Source organism: Aulostomus chinensis, chromosome 16, assembly GCF_037954235.1.
Source record: "Aulostomus chinensis isolate RoL2024-O1b breed Wild chromosome 16, RoL_Achi_v1.0, whole genome shotgun sequence".
NCBI lineage: Eukaryota > Metazoa > Chordata > Actinopteri > Syngnathiformes > Aulostomidae > Aulostomus > Aulostomus chinensis.
The window spans coordinates 9414310-9438718 of record NC_141335.1 but is presented as its reverse complement, the minus strand read 5'-3'; the positions used below and the strand labels follow the sequence as shown (position 1 = coordinate 9438718).

The 24409-nt window shown below is 38.7% G+C and overlaps 1 protein-coding gene across 1 annotated transcript in view; it reads left to right on the top strand.

Annotated features, from left to right (window-relative positions):
- Nucleotides 1-24409, top strand: part of LOC147247406 (gamma-adducin-like) — a 58370-nt gene that overhangs the window by 10888 nt on the left and 23073 nt on the right. The window contains exons 3-4 of the mRNA XM_086180804.1: nt 16169-16219; nt 23767-23820. The gene's annotated coding sequence lies outside the window, so the exon portion shown is untranslated. The remainder of the gene's footprint in view (nt 1-16168; nt 16220-23766; nt 23821-24409) is intronic.

The window sequence follows — 24409 nt, the reverse complement described above, 5'->3', positions numbered from 1 at the left end:
GTGCAGTATTTCAGTTTAAAAAACAAACAAAACAAAAAAAACCACCGCTGTTTCCAAGCATCAGATGGGACAGTTTTTTGCGTCTTTTCTGACCAAAAGAATCCTCTGAAGCTGTCCGTGGTTGAAGGCTCTCATGTTTTCCGTGTGGCTCTCAACCTCTCGCAGGCATTCGGCGCTGTAACAGCAGTAACGATACTGTTACACAGTCAGATCTTTTTCTTTTTTTTTTTTTAGGCTTTACTGGTTTGACTTACAGACAGTTTGAAAGCTTGCACAAAATAAATAAATAAATAAGAAGACTGTGAGTTCTGCAGAGCCTGTACCCAGCCTGAACCTCCATATGTGAGCTCCTCCACTCTGAACTTATTCACATCACGGTGGTTTTACACATATAAATGTTCAATCGAATGCCCGACTGAGTGCTTGCTATTTACACATCAATCAAGGGATGGTGTATAGGTTTACTCCTGTATACTGACAGAAAAACTTTTTTATACATAAGATATATGCTTATTTTATTATAGAATCACTGTTATACAACAAGAATATTCAACAGTGTCATGTATTGAAACTGATTCTACTCTGGCAACGGTACAGTGCCGCTCTCTTGTACATAAATTAAATAATTAAATACAGTATATGATACATAGAACTTAAGTAGAAGTTTTACTTTTGTTACTATCACATACTTACGTATATAAAGGACATTGTCAGATATTTTGGTATTGCAAGTTTTTAATACTCAAATTTCAGTTTTAGCTTCAGCCCCGAAAATCCGTTATCAGTCAAGAGGCTACAGAGGTCGTTATTTCAACTGAGTTTCCATTTGAAAATGAGAAACGCAATTTTTAGCTTTCATAAGGAAACAAAATTATTAGCTCATATGCCGTTATGCTTTTGTCAGTACTTAATTCTCGTTTTGCATTACCTCGATATCTCTCCAGGGTATTTCTCCAAATTTACCACAAAAGTTCACTTGAACTTCAGGATAAGCTCAGCAGTAGTCCACCATATCTATTCAAGTTATTTCAGCTCAGCGGGAGCGTCTCCACATTTGAAGGAGATGTTTTCTTTTCCTTGCACAAAACAGCCAAAGTGGAACCCAAAAAGTATCTTGCTCAACCTTTGCAGTTCTACTTCAACCACCTTTAAACATCACTCGACCATATATAAACCATGAAGGCAACGAGCAAGCGGACATTAGGAGGAGCAAAGTGTGCATTTAAAAAAAACCAAACAAATATTCTTTTCTCCTCCACTTTGAATTTCACTTAAGGAGGTGGCAGATTTCTGGACTGATGCAGTAGTCCCACAGATATAACTACATTTGTGTGCACAAGATGGCAGCTGAGTGGAATCATTGTCTCTTGACAGACAAGATTGCTGCTTTGCCGCCTGTCACACAGACTGAATACAAACTGCGTTATGCTCTCAGAGCTCAGTCCTGTGATGGAAACTTACTGTATGAGCAGAGAGCACACAAAGGAAGCAGACAGGAACGCTCCATATTGTTGAATTGTTCAGTATTTGTATTTATTTATTTTAATCAGGGAGAATTCAGTGTGTATGAAAGTGAGTCGTATATTTCTGAAACTAGACCTTTTTTTTTCTTTTTTTTTTTACACAAAGATGTCTGCTTCACTTTCACAACTGATTATTCTGATGTCTATAACAGCACAAAAGCATCAAACCCACTCAGGACATTAGTCATGCACCCTACATTGTCTCACCCTTGTGCTCAAACTAAAAAGCCGTCGTCTGCCTTTAGTGCGGTAGCTTCGTAAAGCAGAACTCGGAATAACAAAAGCCACACTGTTGCCATAGCTCTCTTTAGTCCATCTGTACCTAATTCTTTTCTTTTCCTTGAGAAAAACCAAGAATAAAGATGTGTAACTTCTTTGCCAAGCTCGTGAAGTTTCATGCGGATGTGTTAATGAACCCTCGGTGTGAATTTAAGGTGTTGAGTTAGCGATGGTTCGGTTTAATGACGGACACCTGAGACACCTAACTTCCATTAGCGCTAAAACACACTTCTGGGAGATTAAATTGCCTTTTTCAAAAAATGTTTTACAATTCTATTATTCAGAGATACAGAGAAATGCGGCACAGGCAGCAGGTCAAGTCCTGCAGACCTTAGTGAAATGCTGCAGGCTGTATCCATTTGATACCACAAATCCTGAAGTGGCTCCTTTGAATGTATGATGTAAGGCTTGTAAGTCTGCTGTGTTGCCAGCGAAGCTAAGTGGTAAAACGCTTCTCCTACAACAGTATGAAATCTAAAAAGCTCAACCCCTAGTCATATCAAATCAAAATCATAAATATTTCAATTATCTCCTGACTGATATCGTTCTATACTTTTGTCCATGCGGCTTTACTTGACTGAGCTTCAGCTTCTGAGGTCTGATCATTTATGCAGTGCGGATTCAGTCGTCAGCAAGGTGGATTTCTCCATTCAGCTACATCTTTGCCATCATCTTCATCTTTTTTTTTTTTTTTAATTTTTTTTTACACCTTTCGAATTTTCCTCAGGTCTTCTCAGTTCAACAACATCTGAATGTAACCGCGAAATCATATTAATCCCGATTTTAAACTCTTCAGAAATTACAGTGGAGGGACGGAAAAAGTTGAGTAGTTGAGTAACAAGGTCTTAAATGTTTACCTCATTTGACTCCTGCTAATTGGACCAAATGAGCTGTTGTTGCATGACCGTGGCGCTACGACGAATAAGTGCTAAAGATCTAAAGCCCATTACTGCGCTGCCCTGCTTTTCAAATCAGAAGAAATTAAATAAAGCATGAGTCACCTGCTATGACATTGTTTTTACGACGTGCAGCACAATGGTGAAATACACTGTAGAATTTATTTTCAACCTGATTTTTAAGTTCATTTTCAGTATTACTTTACAAAACACGCACAAGTTACCCAGTCAAGTAGCAAAGTACAGAAGTTTGCAAACAATAAACATACTTCTATGTAGTTTTTTTTTTTTTTTTTTAAATCCGCAGAAGCTAAGAAAAGACGTGCTCATCGTGACTTTTTTGTTGTTTCGCAGCAATTATCTTGAGATGGCAAGTTAATTATGAAACGCGTCTTCTGTCAATATTCTCTATTGAACAGGATTTTAATGTTCTTCTCTTTTTGTTGTCAAGTACTTTGAGTTGCAATTTTTTTATGAAATGTGCAACACAATTAAAATGTTCTTCTTCCTCCTCTTATTACTTTTTTAATTATTGATAATAATATTTTCATCTTCCTAGAGAAAACTGAGGGTTTCCAGTGATAACTGCTTAATCCGGATAAAATGAGAATCTTGAGAGGACAAATGGGCTATTTTTAAAATAATTATAAGCGTAGGCGTTTCCACACTGTCTAACCTTGTTTATCATTGCATTATTTCTTTTTTTCTGCCACAATATAGTTATATAATGCATGAGAAATGCCGCTCGATGTATCTGTATGTCTTCTATGTTTTGAAAAAAACGTAACGGGGCCAATGATCGTTCCTGATTGAAGTTATTCATTATTCACATTTTATTCATTTTCCGTCAGCAGTACCAACAAATTCACTCAGATCCTCTTAGAGCACCGTCTTTTTTTTTTAGCCGAGCTATGGACACACATTTTTTTTTTTGGTGTGTTGCTTGGTGTGTGTGTGTGTGTGTGTGCGTGTGCATGTGCGTGTGCGTGTGCGTGTGTTTGTGACCGACTGCCAGGACCTATTTTACAAAACAGTTCTTAGTAGGGAATGAAGTCACGATCCTGCCCTGATACAGTCACAAAATATGATATAATGGATAATTCTATTAAGCATGTTTTTATGACCCGCCCCCCTCCCCGCTTCTACCCTCTCCCAAAAAAAGAGTTGGAGTACATAATTAAACACATGCTGTGTAAAACTTGATTACATTTCTCAAGAGTGAATTAAATATTTTCTATTAAATAAAAAATAATCCATGCCATAAAATTAACAGATTTTATTGAAAAACTAAATGTCATTACACATTCTGTTAAAAGAGTAATTAATATCCCACTGGCTGGCCCATTTGGACTCATTTGTCTGATACCTTGCTTTAAAACATCAATTTAAAAAAAACAACAACAACTACTTTGTGGAGCTGCACACTACAACTATGGAGGTGTTGCCGTTGATAGCGTTCTCTGTGTGATTGAAAGCGGCTGCTATCGAAACGGTTGAGGTGATTCAGACCTTTATTAGATCACCGAATTTGATTCCTTTGGGGTGATTTTATTTGGAGCTCCCTGAATATGAACCTGAACCTGTAATTGAGGACACCTTGGCTGTAAATATTAATATCCATGAGACATTTCTAAATGTTGGCAGAGCTGGCCTGAAGTTGCCCTGTTACTCATATTTTTTTTAGAAGAATTTTACATGCACTTAAAGGCTGTGTATTAACCTCTTTGATTGTACCTCACATTTTTCTTTTGATCTGTTCATTTTATGACATAACAGAAATCAATGAAATATCAAAATATTGCATATAAAAATTAGAAATGACCTGGATGAGTGTGCGGGAAAAAAAAGAAAAATAACAGGCCAAAAATAACCTTCGCGTCCTTTTGCTGGATGAGAGTTACAGTCCGTATGAACTTTCAGCTCACAGCTTTAGCACCACAAATATGATGTAATAATCAATTATACATGCCCTCATGCAAATGGCTCTCTCTAATTTTCAAACAGAAAGGGTCATAAACCTCAATTAGTCCTGGTAATAAACTTATGATAGGATATCATTACAATATTTGCCCCACAATAAAATGTATCTCGATACATCAAAAATCTGAAAAAAAAACTAGAGTTCAACTCTTCAAGTTCAACTTGGTATGTGGTTCGTCTGTGTGTGGCAGCGGGTGACACTTAGTCACATACACTCTTAAAGCTTGTTCCTTGTCTTATAATGAAGCAAAAGACACTAATAGTTTGACACAATTTTCACATAGAAATCCATCCAGTATAGTTAGTTTTACTTTGAGCTATACTACTGCTTACCACACATTAATCAAGATCTATCTCTCTATCTATCCATCTCTCTCTCTCTCTATCTATCTATCTATCTAGAGGATCAGTGTGGAGGAACAGTTACATTTTTAAGGATATGCTTATATTCGTATCGTCTTGTCACCGGCTCTGTTTAAATGTCATTTTCACGCCTGGGTTTACGTAGCAATTAAACAAATGACTATTCGTGCCACCGCGTGTTAATTAGAGAGCAGAAGAAGGCGCTGTTAAATGGATTTTGTTACCTCTGGGCAGGCCAGCTGTTTCCTCCTCCTTCCAGTCTTTATGCTAAGCTAAGCATTTAGAGCTGCCATTGGCTTAAATTGTTGGATTATTCCTGTAAACTATTTTACACACCCCTAAAGGTAGCATCTTATAGCTTTGGCTGCAACATGCGGTTTTCACGATGCAATGCAGTTGAATTCTGGTCTTCTTTCTTCTTATTTAATAAGTCATCGAGGGATGCTCGAGACAAAGAGAAGGTCATTTATGTGATTTAGCATACAGAGAAACTTCCAAGACATGGATTAGCTTCAAATGCTAGCCAGTAACCACTAATGAGGTCAACAATTGCCCTTCCTTACAAGTCTAAAGGCCATGGCAAACTTAAAAACACAGAACTTTCCAAAATAACAAGGATGCCAGAAGGGGGTAGGAACTCCCACACAGTGCATCAGTAATTCACAAAGCGAAATATTTCATCCAGCAGAAGACCCCTCTTATTTTCAGGAATGTCATTTTTGAGTCGTATGAAGGGGTTGGAGAGAGAGACATCCTTCCAGACATCAATTATTAACCAAAGCTTATATCACAACCTCATAGATCAAAACAGAACGCCAGTAAGATACTAGAGGGCATCTCATATATTTAGTGCTGCCAGAGACACACAAACCTAAGACAGAAAGGTTAGGCATTTGAAATCTGACGTGAGCTCACAAGTCTCTGTAATTTCACTGACAGGTACACGATATGGCAGCCGAACACTGTAGGGTATGTGAGTCTATCTTTGTACTTCTCCATCAGAGGCAGAGGATTTTGCACCACCACAGAATAGGGTTCCTGTGAAAATGAATATTTTATGATATTGCTACCAGGCTATGATTGGTAGCATAAGAGCAGATTTGCATTCCAAACTGCCTGTTGTGCAGAAAAAAAAAACATCATTACCAAACTTGTGAGGTTTTTAATGTACTCACTCGTCCAAAAACATTTAGTGTAGTGTATACTATTATCTTACATGAGGTTAAAAAAGCACAAGGCGGGTAAAGATATTTACCCTGGGTTAATAGCCTGCAATTCCCTGACTCATTATTTAGCACTCGAAAGACAAAAATAATCATAATCAGGATCCGATATGGTTAGGGTGGCACTTTTTAATGTATATTTCCAGCAGACAAAGTGTAAATCTATTTTTAGTGACTGCATCTGATGTTTTGGCTGCTCCCTTAGGTAGACAGGCATCATTCTCTTCTTCTGCTTTAAGCACTATTGCACACGAAGGCTGTAGAGGTGAAATGAATAATGTAGTCATTTCTCAATACCGAGACTGGACACTTGCCTCAAAGAGGTCTGTGTCACTCTCAAAGCCCCCGGAACATGTGTTGTTTGCATTGATTTGAACCAGCCAGGTCTAGCAGAGATACATGAACTAACCACGACCTCGACCTCTTCGCGCTGCATCACATGGCGGTGGCGTGCGGTGTGTAACCGATAGTACCACGGTTGCAAGGCCAATGAAGAAGTCACTTTGGGTTCAAAATAGACAATCTAATGTTATACGTAGTAGTTAATGTTGTTTGAAACTTTATTTTAGCACAATCTTCAAAGGAATTAGTCCGCCACGGCTTCTTGGGGTGAAGTTCAGTCCCAAAAAAATAATGTTTAATGTTGTCTCAGGATGATTCTGGGATTTTTATTTTTTTTTTTTAAAAAGACACAATCTTAATTTTTTTAAGCTCAAAAAACTGCTTTGCCTAAATGCATGTGTTGTACTCCGTATCCATGTTTGTTGGACACCTCCACCTCCCTAAAGCGATCCTCAATCCAGGACTCTCACAAAGGTGGTGAGATCATTTCTGGTGTTCTCTGGAAACTGTTTCTTTTTTCTTTTTTTACATTCTGCCGCCTCTAGCAATGGCACAGTTTTTCTTGGCAAAGATTTTATTGTGTCAGAGTCGAGGTGTGCCTGTGCATGAAACCTATGAAAACTAGTTTAAAACTATGTAAACAGTTCTTTAACTGTAGCTCGAAAGACAAACTCTATATAGTTTCATGTTTACATGTTAACAGGCCTAGGGATCTATGTGATAGGAGAATGTTTTTCTATCTATTATTTATTTTTAAGGCCAAAGTACATATATTGACTGTGATGATGCAGTTATTTCAATAAATGTAAATTATTAAACCCAAAATGGAATTTATTTCTGTTTTTTGTTGTAGGGCAAAGCAAATAAATGTTATTATTCTGAGGGGTTGCAACTCAAAAAGGCCCCAAACTCTGATTTGTTGTTGTGCGTCAGCCCAAAAGGGAGCCTACTCCGTGGACTAAATTTAAAATCGTTTGCTGGTGGCTGCTTCCTTCCGCTATCACGCCTTTCTTTTTGTACTATAAGCAACAGCGTCCACTGATCCTCTCCTGCTTTCACTCACAGATAAAAACATGCAGGTTCAGTGAAGACAGTTGGTTGTACATGTCAGTGCTGTGATTGACACGGCTGACATGTACCCATGTTTACATACCTCCCTGGATGTCAGGTGGGATTGGCTCCAGCTCCCCGCGACCTTGTGCGGTACATAGCATTACAGCTAATAAATTAACTGCAAGGCAATCTAAGAGGAGAAGATTGTAAAAATGTGAAACGATGTCATGAGAACTGTGACGCCACACATAGTCCAGCCACACCTTTTCCAGTTTCTATCACTTGAATATGTATTTACATTTTCAGAGAGGTGCCGTATTACCACCACTTATTGTAAGATATTGTTAAACCAGGAAATGTTATATTCCTTGTCTTGCTTACATGTCATTCAGTGAATGTATTCTTCTATTGTTTCATGATGGTAGTGGAACTTTATACAAACCCTTATGGCTTTGGTCACTGCTGAAACTGTTATTACAGTATGTGCTACATATGCTTAACCACGCTGTGTGCCCACCATGGCAAAGGAACCCTGACATTCTTCTGGTGTTGTTTCCATGGTTCCTGCCTCTGTGTTACTTCATGGTAACAAATTAGTTCCTTTTCATTGTTGAAAGGTTAACGGTCATCAGACTATTCTGTAGTCGAGTTTTTCAGTTCAACCGGCTTGTATGTTGATCCGCAAAACATCCTTCTGTAGTTATTTCAAAAATGCTTGGCATATTTTAAGTCACAGTCACAGATACTGACTGTGCTAGCTAGAAGTTAGCCTGCGACTCTGTTTAGAAGTCAAAAGCAAAAATAACTGTGCTGTCTCTGCATTCCCAAGCCCGCACCGACCAGATCCAGAGAACTTGTCACTCTCCACCTTGTGACACAAACAAACTGGAACCACCTCAGGTACTCGATGCTGATTTGCATTTTGTATCAAGTTCCTTGGTCCGGTGCCAGAAAAAGCATAAAAAGCTCAGCTCTCCAGATATGGCGGCCCTGATTGAACCTGTAGGCTGAGTGGCGGGTCTTTCTCTCTCTTTCTCCCTGTACTCTCTATAAAGAGAGCTCATTAATTGGAGACCTGTGTGCATTGTTCCAAGTCTGCAGAGTCAGCGAGGGAGCCACTCATCACTCTGCACATTCCAGACTTCTGCACATCTGGTCTGGCAGCTTCAGGGTGACCTGCACGCACACACAAAGATGTACACATGCAAATCTTGGCGTAGAAGCAAACATAAAACATTCACCAGTGAGCACGATACCCTGATACCAGGATGCAGATAATCTCCTGGCTGATTATGCATGCAGTGTGTCGACAGAGCTCTGAGGATGAACAGCATTGAAATGTAAAAGATTGTACACATATTCTGGTGCATGCACACATACTCAAGCGCCAGCGTGTTTCACCTGTGATTTACTGGCCATTTTAAACCCAGCTGAGGTGGCTACCTCAAGACAGCGCTGACCCCGCAATGCAGCTCAGGGACGTAAGGTACAGCATTTGGCAGCAATTCCTCAAGAATACCCAAGCACAGAAGGCAACTCTGCTGTCAATCTTCACTTATGACGGCTTTTATATACTGGCTCGAAGGTCTGAAATGCACATCTCCCGTCATATAGCTCAGCAACTTCGCTGCCGCTCTCTGATGAAAGCAGGTCTGCACTGCAGCATGCTTTAAACTCTAGCCACATCTGTGTGTGCCTACATCTGTAGGAGGACTTCAGCATTATGCAGGTGACTGTCATGAATGGCATATAGAGCAAGAGAAAATGAAACAAATCTATTCCACAGTGAGGCAGAGGGCATGCCTCTATTGAGAACATGTCAGCGTGCATTCTCTTGACAGACCTGCTTTATCTGGCGACGTCATTTCCAAGCAGACCGAGCTGTGAATGGAGAAAAAAAAGGGGGGGGGGGTGAGAACAATAGCACAGAAAGACATGTATCGACTCTATATATTGATAGCAATATAAAAGAAATATACTTCGTTAAGCCACAGCTGCCATTTCAGAAGACAAAGTTAATCAGTTGAGCTAATTGGAGTGGCGCTCGCAGAGAGCTGGCATTTAAGATTAAAGCCACCAAAATCAATACTTTGATTTCCTCTGTACTATTTTGCTTCAGACGCAACTGGCGAGATGTGATGGGCTGCCTCTTAACAAGGCTCGGTGGTATGATTAGATCACCTACATGTTTGTGCAGTGTGCTTTCCTTTCTATAGATTAATGCGGAATATGACGTCACAAACACTGTTGTAAGCTACTCCTTCAGTACTGTTTTAGCTGTAAAAACTGTGGTTGAACCGTGTTGATGATCACACAGCATCCATGAAAGTATTTGACCCATTTGGTATACAATATTAGTAAAGTTGTAAGAACTGCACGATTAAGTTATTCACCCACGTTCTAGTTAGCAGAAGGCTAACCACAAGTCGCCGTCCTGACCGTGGCCTACGCCGCTGTTATGTTACAGGAAAACTGACATTCTTCTGAGCATCACAAAACCTGTGCATAATGACTTTTCGACCATCACGATTTGACAAAGTAGCTCGTGAAATACTTTGGGAAGTCTCGTCTCTGTTACTTAAACTTGTCATCTGAAATGCTGAGGCATTACCTGTCAGTGATGAGCTTAGTGAGCACGTGTGCGTTCGGAAATATGATGCACTGCAGCTTTAAGAAGCTGCCACTAAAAATATCCGCAAACATTTTACAATCAGCCTCATATGAAGCTACAATACTGCATCTTTTCATCTACGCGGCGCTCATTGACACCTGTCAGATAATAATTAATGGAGCCACAGCACTTCTAGGAAACAACGGCATCAATCTCTTGGTTTTTTTTTTCTTACTGTCTCTATTGTAAACTTGCTGCTTTCATCTAAGCCGCGTGGGTCTCACAGCAGCTTAGGCAAGTGTGATTTGTGACTGGTCTACATTATCTGGCAGCAAACAGCAATCTCAAGACGGGTGTTTAAGCAGCTTGGACGGATGTGCTGCAAGGATTAGATCACCTTTGATCCAAACATGTCCAATCAATCATCACAACCCTTTACTTTATATGTTTTTCTGAAACATTATCAAGCTTAATATTGTCTTTTTTTTCAACACTGACAATGACTTCGGATAACGACTGTAAATTGTATTCCCCGACTGTCACAACACCTCTACAGAAAACTGCTAATTGGGAAGACTCAGCCAATTCTCAGAAGCTGAGGAAAGAGAGAGAGAGAGAGTGAGAGAGAGGGAGGAAAAAAAGACAGATAAAGAAAAGAGTGCGAGACTTCAGCGTCCCAGGCTCGACTGTCATAGCAAAACTTACCGCTGCTCCTCTGAGATTTGCCTCTGTGAAAAGCACACACAAAGGCTTGCAGACTCCTCAGTTGAGTTTTATCAGAGGTGTGAAAGAAGAAGGAGTTGTCAAGGCCATCAGAAATGTATTCACAAACCTTATTTAGGTTCAAATTAATCTGTGTGAGGAGTCGCACCGTGACGTCAATGGACTATTTATGGAAGCATCAGTATTCAGTGTTCGGGTGATGACACTCATACTTGATTTAACTGCATGATCTCATCATTATACAGCTTCTCTCCTTTACTTTGTTGTGAAAGACTGAGATAAAAAACAAGTCATAAATGAGGTACAAGCATCTCACACGGGAGACCATCAGTGGCTGCTCAGATCATTCTTGATGTGACAGCATTGGAAATATCACTGGCATCAAAGCAACACATTTTGGGTCAAACGGTTCATAACAAAGGGCTTCAGGGTTATATTTTTGCTTCAACACATCCAATCAATCGCGGGCAGCAGAGGCGTAATGAAGCCTTTGTGTCCTAACGTTGTACCTAATGTCATTCTAAACAATTTCACAAAGATGAGTCGATTTGCTTTTCAACTCACCTGAAAGAATTCACTTGAAATCCAGACATGAATCTTCAGAGACTTATTAGCTGTTTTGAAAAGGAAGGCTGTACAGAATGTAAATCTGAATGGGTTGTTCTTTACAACTTCAGTGCTTTTTTTCTTTTTTGTATGTATAAATTGACACCCTTCATTTTCAAGTAATTGCCGAACATATCCAGACGATGCTCACGATGGTCAATCTCTTCTTCAGATTATATGTACTTTTTACATTTTGTGTCTGCGGTGACAACACTTCACCAGCGCAGTGATGCGCTTTACCTAGCAGTGTTTGGCTGGGGGGGGGGGGGGGGGGGGGGGGGCTTGTAACTTGAGGACTATGGTGGAAAACTAAAGAAAAACATAGCATTCAAATAATGTATTAAAGATAGAGACAGAGCGAGAGAGAGAGGGTGACAACAAGGGAAAAAAGTGGTGCAGTTTTTCCATGTTGGAGAATTCTAAAAGAAAAGATGCAGGTTGGAAAGTTTTCTTTTTTTTATGAAGTCCAAAGTGCAACTATCTATAAGAACACCGATATAGATATAGACGTACAGAGTCTGTAGGCAAGGGAGAAAATGTCAAGACGGGGATGTGTCTGACTTTGACCAATCACGTATGAGCAGGCCTTGGTTGAATTCACCTTAGCAGTCTGTTAGAACGCAAACGAGACGGATTCATCGGCTGAAATGCAAAGTCTGAAAAACGGCTGTTGTCTGACGTTTTAGGCCAGCCACCATAGTGGTTTTACACTTTTAACTGAAGTGGCAACTTTCAGAACAATGTGCTGGTATCCATCGATTTTCAGCTCCATGCAAACAGCTGAAGTTGCTATACAGGCTGTAAACAATGAGCGCCGGAGGAAACAAGGAAGTCTTGAACTAAATATCAGAATAGTTGATTTTTCTGAGCGATAGGGATGTGACAGATTAAAATTCCAGAATTTTTTTTTTTTAATCAGTGACATCACTAACAAGGAACACTTTCTCATCTCCTGACCTCACCTGACAGAGCGAAAGAGAGAGAGAGTGAGTGAGGGATGAAGAGAGAGAGAGGGAGTAGCAAGATTTCCTTCTCATGTAAATCACTCTTGACATTGATTCTTAAAAATATGGAAGAAAGTGCATCCCTCATTAAGTCTTCCGGTGTCCAAATACGGGACGATTATGTATTTAAAGGGACAGTTGGCAACACCAGACACAGCGTACATAATTGCAGCTTCCATCTGTGTTGTTGCAAAAGTTTGACATTTGAGGAATGTATGTGACACAAACAAAAATCCAAATTCAGAGAAAAACCCGATGAACTTCATATCATTTGAATGAAGATAGAAGGTCAACATGGGGATAGACTCAGAATACACCGCAAAATATTCCAATTTTTTTTTTTTTAACATTAAGAGTATATTCTCAAACTTTTAATTTGAAATAAAATAATTAAAGACAAATGTCTGAACCCTCCGTTCTGAGGGGAGGTGAAACTTTTATGAGCACCATCCAGTTTCTTGAAGCCTGACGTAGGAAGCCGAGCCTTCTCCGTGGCACACTTTTCAGACATTATAAATAAAATATGATGTTCACATGGGCGTGCTTAAGCAACAAAAAGAAATGCTGTCTGGATTGTTCTACAATGATTTCAAACAGATCTTTTGAGAGGAAGGGAAAAAGAACAACACTCACACTGTCGCTTTCAAAGTATCTCCTTTTGATGATTAGAGCATCTCGGTATAATGCCCTGATGTAAAGAAATCAATCAAAAGTAAAGTTTCTGAAGTCTCTGATTTAATCATTTTTTAATGTGATGGTTCAATTGCATTGTGGAGCAGTCAAAAACGATTCATTTGCATTCAAGACTCACTGAGGATTTGATTAAGGGCAGGTAAACCATTAATTCTGGTCATAAAAGTATCAGTAACAGCAGCTGCCACGCGCTGTAAGTCATGACGGATAATAACAATGTTTATATGAAGCAAATTCAACGGCCATTAAAGATGAAATTACAAAGTCAAGGTGAGTTTGCTTTTCGGCGTGTGACTACGCTTCACACAAGCATCAGAATGACTGCATCATCATCATCTTCATAATTACCTAGATTGCATTCACACAGTAATACTGCTCGGGTTGTTTATGACCAGTCAGGCGTTCTCCTCCGCTCAAGGCCATATGTTAGGTTCTCCTTTCACGCATTACATGTACAATAGACAAAAAAAAATCCTAAAAGTATATATAATTGGCAACAGTATATGTATTTTGTGAGGAATTTGAATTCCTTGGGACAGCAATGAGGATCAGTTCATCACTTGGATCTAGAGTGAAGTATTTCATCAAATATAAGATGGATTGTTGTGACATTCAATCCCCAATGAATAACTCCCTAACATATTGAGATCGTTTATTTATTTATTTGCTGATTTATATGGAGACCGTGCGTGTAAATGGACATCTGTTAAAACTGTGTACACTGTAAACATGCCAGATTATAACTCTGCTGCTCGTTCTCATCTGTACTCCCTCAGCAGGTCGTGGTAGCGGCGAAGAAAGAAAAAAGGGGGTGGGGGGGATGACAAATATAAAGTACATGCGAATTAAAAATGACTGAAAATACACAAACAACTGCAAGGTACAAAAATGCATATCAAGCGCAACTGCAAGGTATAATGTGAGATGTCTGTATAGATTGCCATACATACGACATACGTACTCTTTCATTGAATTAACGCCACAATATTTCAAGTGCATTTGTTGCTAATGCTTTTGGTTTCAAAATTGTACACCCATCATACATCCACCACAGTATAATATTCATATAGCTGTTCTGCACTAAAAAATATGTTGCCTTTGAACATATTTCATAAAGCATCTAGAGCAGTACTTACCTCCACCGAGGACCATGAAATATTTCCTGTGAACATGTCCAGAGATGAGAATCATTAGGTTTTTCATGAAAATTAACACAACCCTGCCAAAGTTTTATTGACACATCTATGTTTTAGAGAAGGATGTTTGAAATGAGAGCAGCAGCGACGTGTTTATTTACAGGGTCGACTCATCGGGGTGAACACGCGAGGCAGAACTGCAGCTCGTTACTCAAAATAATAAATGATGAAACGATAATGGGATTTAAAACAGATGCCAGATTGGCAGAAATGACAGTCAAGTGTTGGGTAAACACCACAAACAAAGGAGAAGACTAATTAGCTGCTCTAAAGCATTCGGGATGCTGCGACTGCAGTTGATTTCGATAACTGCCTAGTTTAACTGAGTGAAACAAGGACTCTGCTGGGGAGTCCACTCAGTCTCTGGCTTATTACTCAAAGAACTCTTCTTCATAATGTGGAATGAATTCTTAATTCTGATAAACTCTTAAAATAAATCTCCTTCTTCCTCCTAAAAAAAAAATCCTGATCGCACATCTAATTAGAATCTTGGGGGCCCTGTAAGCCCTGTCAAAAAAATGTGTGATTCTTTCAGCTTAGATCATTAGTGGGGGAACAAATTTGCCTTGTTCAGTCCAAAAAAACCAAACAAACATAAAAACAAAAGTGAAAATTTGAATTACATTTTTGAGTACACTTCAACATCTTCTCCCACTCTGGATGTGAAGTCCCATAAGTTCCAATTAAATGTTAATGAAAGAACAAAATAATTTGTGTATCTGCCCCATGATTTGTGTCTGATTCAAAAATATTATATGTTCTTCCTTGGAAGTGCTCCAACTCTCTGCCGAGTTTAATGAATATCGGTACATTAGTTTTTTTGTGTAATTTTTTGTGTTTTTTTGGGAACATCCAGGGAGGCGTAGGGGAAAACATAACTTCCATGGTGGAGATAATTAAGTGCCTGTGACAGACTCCACATATGATGATTATCTCCTTGTGAACAGAGCATTGTTTTGGAGATGTAAGATAGGAAGTCTGCCTGGTTCTTTGGGCTTCTTCTAAATGGATTCTCTTCACCTTTCACCTATAGCTGTTTTATGTTTGAGCAGCATGGGGCATTGGGGTATGTGTGAGTTTTTCTGATTGTCTCTGTGAAACGAGGCGACCAACCTCATTAAAAAAAGGATGTATCAGAGGGGGGGGGGGGAAATCAATGGTTACAACAATGGAATATATTTAGGTTGCACCCTTTAGTGACTTCAGGGACATCTCCGTCAGCAGAGATATGATGTACTCATTAAAATGATTGAAGTTGGTCTTCAAAAAGCTACAGTTCAAGTCCCAGGACAGCAATATAACATGAATCAAAGCCAAGATACTAAAGTCATGACCTTAATTCTTTCATTCATCCATGTTCCTCTCTGATAATGACAATGACAGCCAAGAACACCAGGTATGGAGCCCCGCCCTGGGCTATATTTCATGTGCCAACAGGGCATCGATTACATTCATTGATGTGAATTATGGGTAAAGATCCCTATCAAATTTCTGTACAATTTTTTTTTAATGTCTGTCCTTTTCCCAGTGAATATAAAAAAAAGGGTACATTTATATGCCATGGTGCACTTGTAGTAACATGTTAGCGTCTGATTTAGGAGTAATTTCATCAAAATGTTTGCCTAAAACCACCTATACTGCATGCACATTTCTAAAACTGCATTCTCTCTCCGCAGGGATGAAGGAAATGCATGAAACTTTGCTTTTCATGTCTCAGCTCTCCTCAGGTACGAACATTCTCAAGGAAAGATTGCTCCAGTATTGCATTTATTGGTCATTGCTGCACTTTTACTTGTGGGTGAAGATTTACAGTTTATAGTTTTCCTCTGTCTTACACAAATCATAAGGTCAATAGCTTCCATGTCAGGTAACCTACAAACTCCAAATTGGTAGCAGATATAAGTACTAGACTGTAATTGTAGCACTTTTTTTTTTAAATTTTATTGAATTCAATATTTTATGTGACTATTGTGTGAAAAGCATTTTTTTGGTGTTCTGCAGGATTTAGTTATTTTATAGTTTTAGTTATTACATGGTTATTTACATGTTAACTTCATTCAGTGTGTATATATACATACATGTATGTATATATACACAAATACATGTATGTATATATATACATACATGTATGTATATATATACATACATATATATGTGTGTGTATATATATGTGTGTGTGTGTATATATGTGTGTGTGTATATATATATATATATGTGTGTATATATAAATGTGTGTATATATAAATGTGTGTATATATATACATAAATGTATATATATACACATTTATGTATATATATATATAAATGTGTATATATATATACATAAATGTGTATATATATATACATTTATGTATATATATATAAATGTGTATATATATACATAAATGTGTATATATATACACATTTATGTATATATATAAATGTATATATATATACATAAATGTGTATATATAATGTATATGTGTGTGTGTGAGTGACTCCATATATCATAGCTAAATTAAATATGAGGTGTGCCATTTTACCAACATTTTTCTATGTCAGAGGCATCCCAAATTCTTTGCAAGTTAATGAAAAATACAGCAGAGTAGCAGTGTCAACGATCCCCATCCTGTAAATGTCAAGCCTATCGACATATTCACTGCACTAAAGCTAAGAGGGTATATATTTTATAAGAATATGTGAAATTGTTGTCACGATATGAAAAATGATCTGAGGATTTGGAATTGCAGGTGAACTTAAAAGAAAAAAACCTCTAGAAACAGCAGGTTTTGGACAACAACGTTAATGTAGTATAATACGTCAACACCGTTACAAATCCCCCCTTCACGGGGATTGAAAACCTGTTTATAGACTGTAATTTGTGCTGGTGTTATCTGTAGGTTACTGATTTATGCTGAGAGAAATAATATTTGCACATCCCATTAATATTGACAAAGAGCATTACGATTATCTCCCTAATAAAATGGCAAATAAATGCATTTTGCCACAGTAATTTTTTTTTTTTTCTGTTGTCCTGCATGAAACAACAATTCCGTGGCTAATCCAGCTGCATCTACAATTTCCTTGTAAATAATGAAAACCTCACACTTGGTTTAACAATCCTTTCAACATAAGACAAAAATCATTAAGGCCTTTTCTGTCATTTTCTCTGGAGTGTGTGCAACACTGTGTTACCAGAGATGACTTGTATCCGGCAATCTAAACTGTCAGCTGCGGACAAAGTTAAGTGAAGTTTGAACTCAGCAGGCTGTATTTAGTGCATTCTGCTTTGATGGTCCGATTCTCTACCCTTATGTGACTTTCATCTTTAAAGTGGCCCTGGCAACAGCCATACACAAGTCAGCCTGAATTTAATTATAAAGCCTTTAGTTGCAGCTCTTCTCCACCAGTGGAGCTGCTGCAGCTCAGCAGGAGAGAACACCAACTGGTCTCAAAATGACTCTTAGACCACAAGAGGCTCCACAAATAAAGATTCAAGTGATCAGAGTACTGATTTTGTTGTTGTTGGTTTTTGTTTTGTTTTTTGGCCACACTAGCAGCCCCGGGTTTCTTGGTCGAATTCAGGCGTTGCACATCTGCACCGTTCTCTATCGTCTTCAGAATATTAACTACTTTGGAGATAAGAGAGCTTTAGAGAGAAGTTGATGGCAAAAGTAAAGAAAGAGATGAGGGACTGAGTCCTTAAATGTATCATACATTTCTAAAGCTGACAAACACTCAGTAATGTGCAGGTCACTGTCATGTGAAATATTTATTTGCAGTTTACAAGTGCTTAAGGAAGAACCTTTTAAATTTGGGGGGCAGATGAGTAATAGAGCCACCTTGTGGCAACAGGAAATTACATCTTTTGTCACGCTTTGCCACACTCCTCCTCGTGGGTTGACCAGATCCATGTCAGTTTTGCTCAGGAAATCCTTAAGAACTTGATGATGGATGACTGAGAAGATTGAAAGATATCATTAAATTGTTTTACCGTGGCAGCGCAGCTGATTTTGATATTTGACTTAAAGATAATTGGACTCATTTTTATGCAGGACCTTTCTGCTTTCGCGGAACTCAAAGTGCTTTACAGTGTCGTCTCATTCACACACACTCACACACTGATGCCGATGGCTGCCATGAAAGGTACCACACTACTCATTTGGAGCAATTATCAGTTTAGTTCGAGGACACTTCAACATGGTCACCGGGGGAAGACAGTCACTCTACCACTGAGCCGTGAAACCCACTACATCAAAAACTTCAGTGGATGCAGGACATGATATTTTCACCGTAATGCACTTATTTATCTGCTCCCTTGTGCAAAATCCAAAAATCAGGTTTCCCATCCGTCTCACTCATGAACCACACACTCCGATATGTGTACTCGTCTCTTGACTCAGCTCGGTGGAGGTATAGTGACACTTGTTGCACATCATCACTCAGCATTTTCAATTTGAGCCTTTTAGCATGCTGACATTAGCATTTAGCACAAAGCCTGTCTCAGTATGTGTAAGTGCAGCCTGTAAACCAGCAGCAAGGTTCTGGTTTTCAATACCATGGTAAGATATGATGGAAAAGAAGTAAAAATTCAGCAAAACTCACCCAAAAGACTTAGTAGTCCCTGCATAGCACCACCAACAGATGTTAGACTTGCCATCTTGATTATCAGTTTGATGAGGTGTGACAAAACATGGCAGCTTGGATCAGCCATTTTCATCTCAGCACCCTTCACTAAATGCGAACCAGAGATTAATGCTTCTGGTACAAATACGCTTCTGTCACAGAGAAAAAGTGACTTACTCGCTAATAATCACATCAAGGACGGCCCAGAGGTCAAGGTCACAGAAGTTGAGCTGTCAACGCACGTGTGTGGATGACAAAGCTGAATGCTGCCCCAAGGATCTTAGAGAGAAAATAACTGCAGGGTTTTTTTGGGTGGGGGGGGGGGGGGTGTCATTTTCTGGTAATTGTAGAAACACCTCATCTTTGAAGGGCGCACTGGGAGAAATTTTGGCTGACAAGACAATGCTGTGCTGCAAAACAAATCTAAAATAGCCTATTATTTTTCAACCAACTGAAACCTGATAAAAGAAGAGTTTTTGATCTTACAAATACCAAATGACCGTGCCTATGAATAACACCGAGTTATATTTCAGATCACAAATATTCTCACAAGTTTGAGGAACAGACAAAATAAAAATGTGATCCTACAAATAATTTTGCTTTCTAGGGATAATAAAAACAAATTACTGTCTTAGAGGGGAGGAATCATGCCAAACATTAAATTCTCTCTCAAAATTTTTGTACATTAGAAAGTTCTTGTATCGCTCTTACAGCCAAATTATGTGGCATATCAAAGTATTACAGCTCTCAGAGGAGGGATCATCCACATCATCATCGCAGTCATTAAAAGTCAGCCAAAGCAACTTTTAATGACACTTTCCCTTGTTATTCTACTAGAAATAAATAGGATATACTTACACTTTTAAAACCCAATCTCAGAAACCATCCTCTGACCTAAATACAAAAAGTTTCCATGCATGACTTAAACATCTCAAATACAAGGTTTTGTATTTTTCCTCCTTGACATTATCTTTCAAATCTCCAATGTTTTAGTCACTAAACAGGTAGACCTTCAGCCAAGAAATAATTGCTTTTATTTTGGTAACCATTCAGATCTATTAGTTATTCTAGATAATCCATTATTGTGAATTGTGGGAGCTAGAGGCTTGGCTCAAAACCCTAAAGCTATGTTTGCCGAGTCAAGAAATCATTGTATATATTATAAATGATGTGATGTGAATTAATTCTGAGAGACATTGTTGTCAGGCAGGTTTGGAGCTTTGCAATCCTCCCAGAGCCTCTATGAATCTGGACTGCAGGTTTAGAGAAAAAGAAAGTAATGATCACAGGAGGGGATATGCATTAATGCCTTTCATTTTATAATGAAATTTGCTTTCCTTTTTTACTCCTGCCTCATGATTCCTGACAGGAGGTTTTTTTTGGTTGTTTTTGTTTGAGGCAGTGCGACACTCCGTGAAATCTTTGCCTCTGTTCCTGAGGTAATTAAGGTTTGGAGACACCTCAGGGGATATTGTGGTACCCCAAAGTGGCTGGCTCCTCAATCTGTGGTGCCGTGTGGAGGCTAATATACATATAAGACCGTGTTTGTGTGATTCCGTGTGTGTGCGCGCGCGTGCATTCATTGTGAAGGTCTTCCATTAGATAAAGGGTCTTATGTGAAGTGGGTGATGAAATGAAGAGCTTTTTACAGAGTTCAACATCAGGCTAGGCCAGAGTGCCAGAGTTATGGAAAAGTGCCTCGTGTCCTCCTGAGTGAACCTGTCCAAGTCCATTGGTATTGTTAGGAATGATTGAGGCATAATTGTTTCAAGAAAGAGGGACTATTTTTGTCTTTATTACAGCGCCGCAGAAGGAAATTACTCTATATCTGCGACAGCTCTTAAGCTATCTTGTGTCATTGTAGCTGTGAGGGAGGCCTCTGTCATACACACTACCTGGAACACACAAGTAATGGATCTCTTTATATTTTTGAATAGTTTTTTTTTTTCACCAAAAACATTGTGAGGAGGAGAAAAAAAAAGCTAAACATAATGTTCATAACAAAATCATAGACAGCAATTTGACATGATATAAGCTAACAGAGTTTAAGAACGAGTAGACACCTTTTTAACTTCAAACGTACTGAAGATATAAAGAACAGTCCTCCGAGCTGAACCGTAAGCCAATATAAAACTCGATGGTACTAGAGAACACACGCTTACTATACATGAAAGTATAGTATAATATAGTATTTTTAGAAAAAAAAACATTTAAAAAATGAGAATTAAGATTTACTCTAAAATCACTCTTCAAACAAAATCAGTCTGAGGCTAATGGAAAAAAAAGCTCTTGAAGCATAACACCATACATTTTTAAAGAACTTAGATGTTTTTGTTGAACTTATTCAACTCCAGTGATAATTCATAGTGTTTTCAGATTTTATTTATAAATTTCAAATAGATTATTAGATGAGAACATGAGACAAAATATTTAGTCTTCTTTTCTTTATGGGCTTTGGCTGATTAGAATTGTGAATAGGTGGGCCTTGAAGTTGTTCTTGATGATGACTATTGATACACCAAGGGAACATCTTTTGTGATGTCATCTATTTTGAATGATGTCGTGAGAGTGCCCAGTAATGCCAAATGAAATAATGATTCTACTAAAGTGCATGAAAACAAAAGCCAGGAGCCTGTTTTCTTGAGTTAAAAAGTCAATAGCAAATTAAATAACCAAAGTACACATACATTAAGATCCTACAGAAACTAAGTACTTGCAAATCCTCATTTCCCACCTCTCATTGGCCATCGGTAATGATAATATCAGTTAAATAACTAAGTCGGTCCATATTGAAAGGTACCAGTACCTCCCAGTTAATTACTTTGTGCCTGAAACAGCCTCTTTATGTTCTTGTGAACGGGGCCTGACAGGACCCCGCTCCTCTCCAAGCACAAAATGAAGCTCCAGTTTGCTCCATTCTTTTGTTACTGTGGCAAAGGGGTGGGGTGGGGGGGGGGGGGTGCTAAGAGCAATCAGCGAGGGGTTTGCTCTGATTAGCATTTTTATTCAATCTCTATGTCTCTGCAGGTGCTGGCTAAGAAGCTTCTAGTGTAAATGACCAAAACAAATGTCTTGGCAAGTTCTTGATAGACAAGAACACAAGGCGAGAATGGCACGCTGCAAAGACTCCTGAATACAAAGACTGCAGCCATGTCGCCCTGAGGGAGAGGCTTTGTTTTATTTACCAACTCTTGGGCTCTGTGCTAAGTAACAGCAGCAGCAGCAGTAGCAGCAGAGTCAAACGCAGATGCTGCTCACTTGTGTTGTTGCTGAATGAAAGAAGCTCGAAAAAGAAGAAGAAGAAGCAGAACTCTCATCTCCAGCATGTCTTCCTGACAAGGCTGCTCATTTGTCCCAGACTGTCTCCGTCACCGCCGTTAGCTATTAGATGATCATTCTCCCACTGCTAGATTAAGATGATGCTGTACATGTAGCAGACTATCAGAGGTGTGTGTGTGCGTGTGTGTGTGTGTGTGTGTGTGCACGCGTGTGATTGGTTACACGTTCTGAAGTGGTGCTCAAGGTTTGACGCCTCTGACAAATAACTGTCACTTAAAAAACTCAAGACCTGCGCCGCATCTCCTCATAGCATCTGCACGCTGGATGTGGTTGTCAGTGCTGAATACCTCATTGAAACACCGCTTACTCCATTTTCCCCTCAAAAGGCTTTTATAGAACCAAGCAAAGGGGATTAGACCTACATCTCTGCAGGAGAATAATTTCAGTCTAATCTTAATTACTTCTTCAAGCTCGTCGATGCTCATTAATTGAATTTATGCTTACCAAGGTCATTCAAGGAGTTTTCTTTTTTTTTTTAATATGTCAGATGAATCCGCAGCGAAGCTCTTTAGTCATTCTTGTCAGATCTACTACATCATACCTGACATGTTCCCTGATTCGCTGCCTCTTATCTTCTTCTTGTAGCCAATTTTTGTGATCATGTCACCAGTTCTGCCTGTGACTGGAAGGAGATCCTTCATCTTCAGAAAACCTTGTTTTTATTTAAATTCATGAATCCGATGTCTAAAGGTTAAGGGGGGGGGCGACAACATTTTTTTCAGGTATTACGTAATGCAATGAAAGGAAATACTTTTTAAAAACACGTGGAAATATTTTCTCTGCGCACACAGTCGAGGGAGTCGCTTCTTGAGCGTTCAGTCATTTTTTGATGAATTCTTAAGTTGATAACGAAGGTTCGCGTTACTTTTGAAAAGTTCATTTGCAAAAAAGAATAACTGAATGAAAGTATTTTTAAAATAACTTTCAAAGTTTCAGGACAAGTAACAAAGTGTTTCACAAAATGTACGATGTGTAAACGATCTATAAATCAGTAAGTACAAAAGGTCAAATGTATGTAGAATCATAGAACACACAGACAATAAACAAGTACATACTCAAAGTTTTAGTTGAAAAAAAGAAGTAAACAAAAATACATACTCCTGACTCTTCCCTTATTCCTTTACTTGTTTACTTAATAATCTATTTGTGAATGGATATTTTCTGTCTTTGCCAACAGAATAAAAACACTTATATTGTCAGGAATTCTGGATTTTTCATGGTTGTCATTTTTGTTTGTTTTGTGTGTAATTTCCCATCTCACTCTTACAGGAATCAGTTCAGTAGTATTGATCGAGCCATTACATAACCTGTAATTCTAATCTCCCCCCAGGATGAAAAAGAAGAAGAAGTCTGTTGTGTCCCAACCTGAAGTACGAAATCTCAGGTTTGGATCTGCCAGTCACACGATGACATTCCCTGAAGCACCCTGGTCTCTTATTTTCTTGATTTTCCAGATAGATGCTTCAGCCTGTCCCGTAAAGACATGAGAGAGAGAGAGAGAGAGAGAGAGAGAGAGAGAGAGAGAGAGAGCTTGTCACAGAAGCTGGAGAGGAAGAAGCAACATCTTTTACTGTCATTATGTTTGCAGAGTCGTCACTAGATGGCAGTATAGTGTAGGAATATTGTTTGAAAAGTTTTTGGGGATTTTTTTTTTTTTTTTTTTTTGGACCAGTTATGGCATCATTTCAGAAACTTTCTCAGGCTTGTGTGTGCATGTTTATGTGTGTGTATGTGTGGCTCAAACCAATTTCAGTGACACCAGACAGATTTCGGAACAGTTAATTGGGGGTGAGATACGCAAAAAAGAATGTCTCAAATTGTTGAATGTTGATTTTTTTTTTAAGGTCAGTGCTTTGGAGGGGAGACAGCTGAGATGAGGTTAGTCCCCAGGAAATTATTTTAAGTCTAGGTAAATACCTCAAAAGGGACTTCAGTGTGTGTGTGTGTTCTACGTATAAGAACTCCAACTCCTC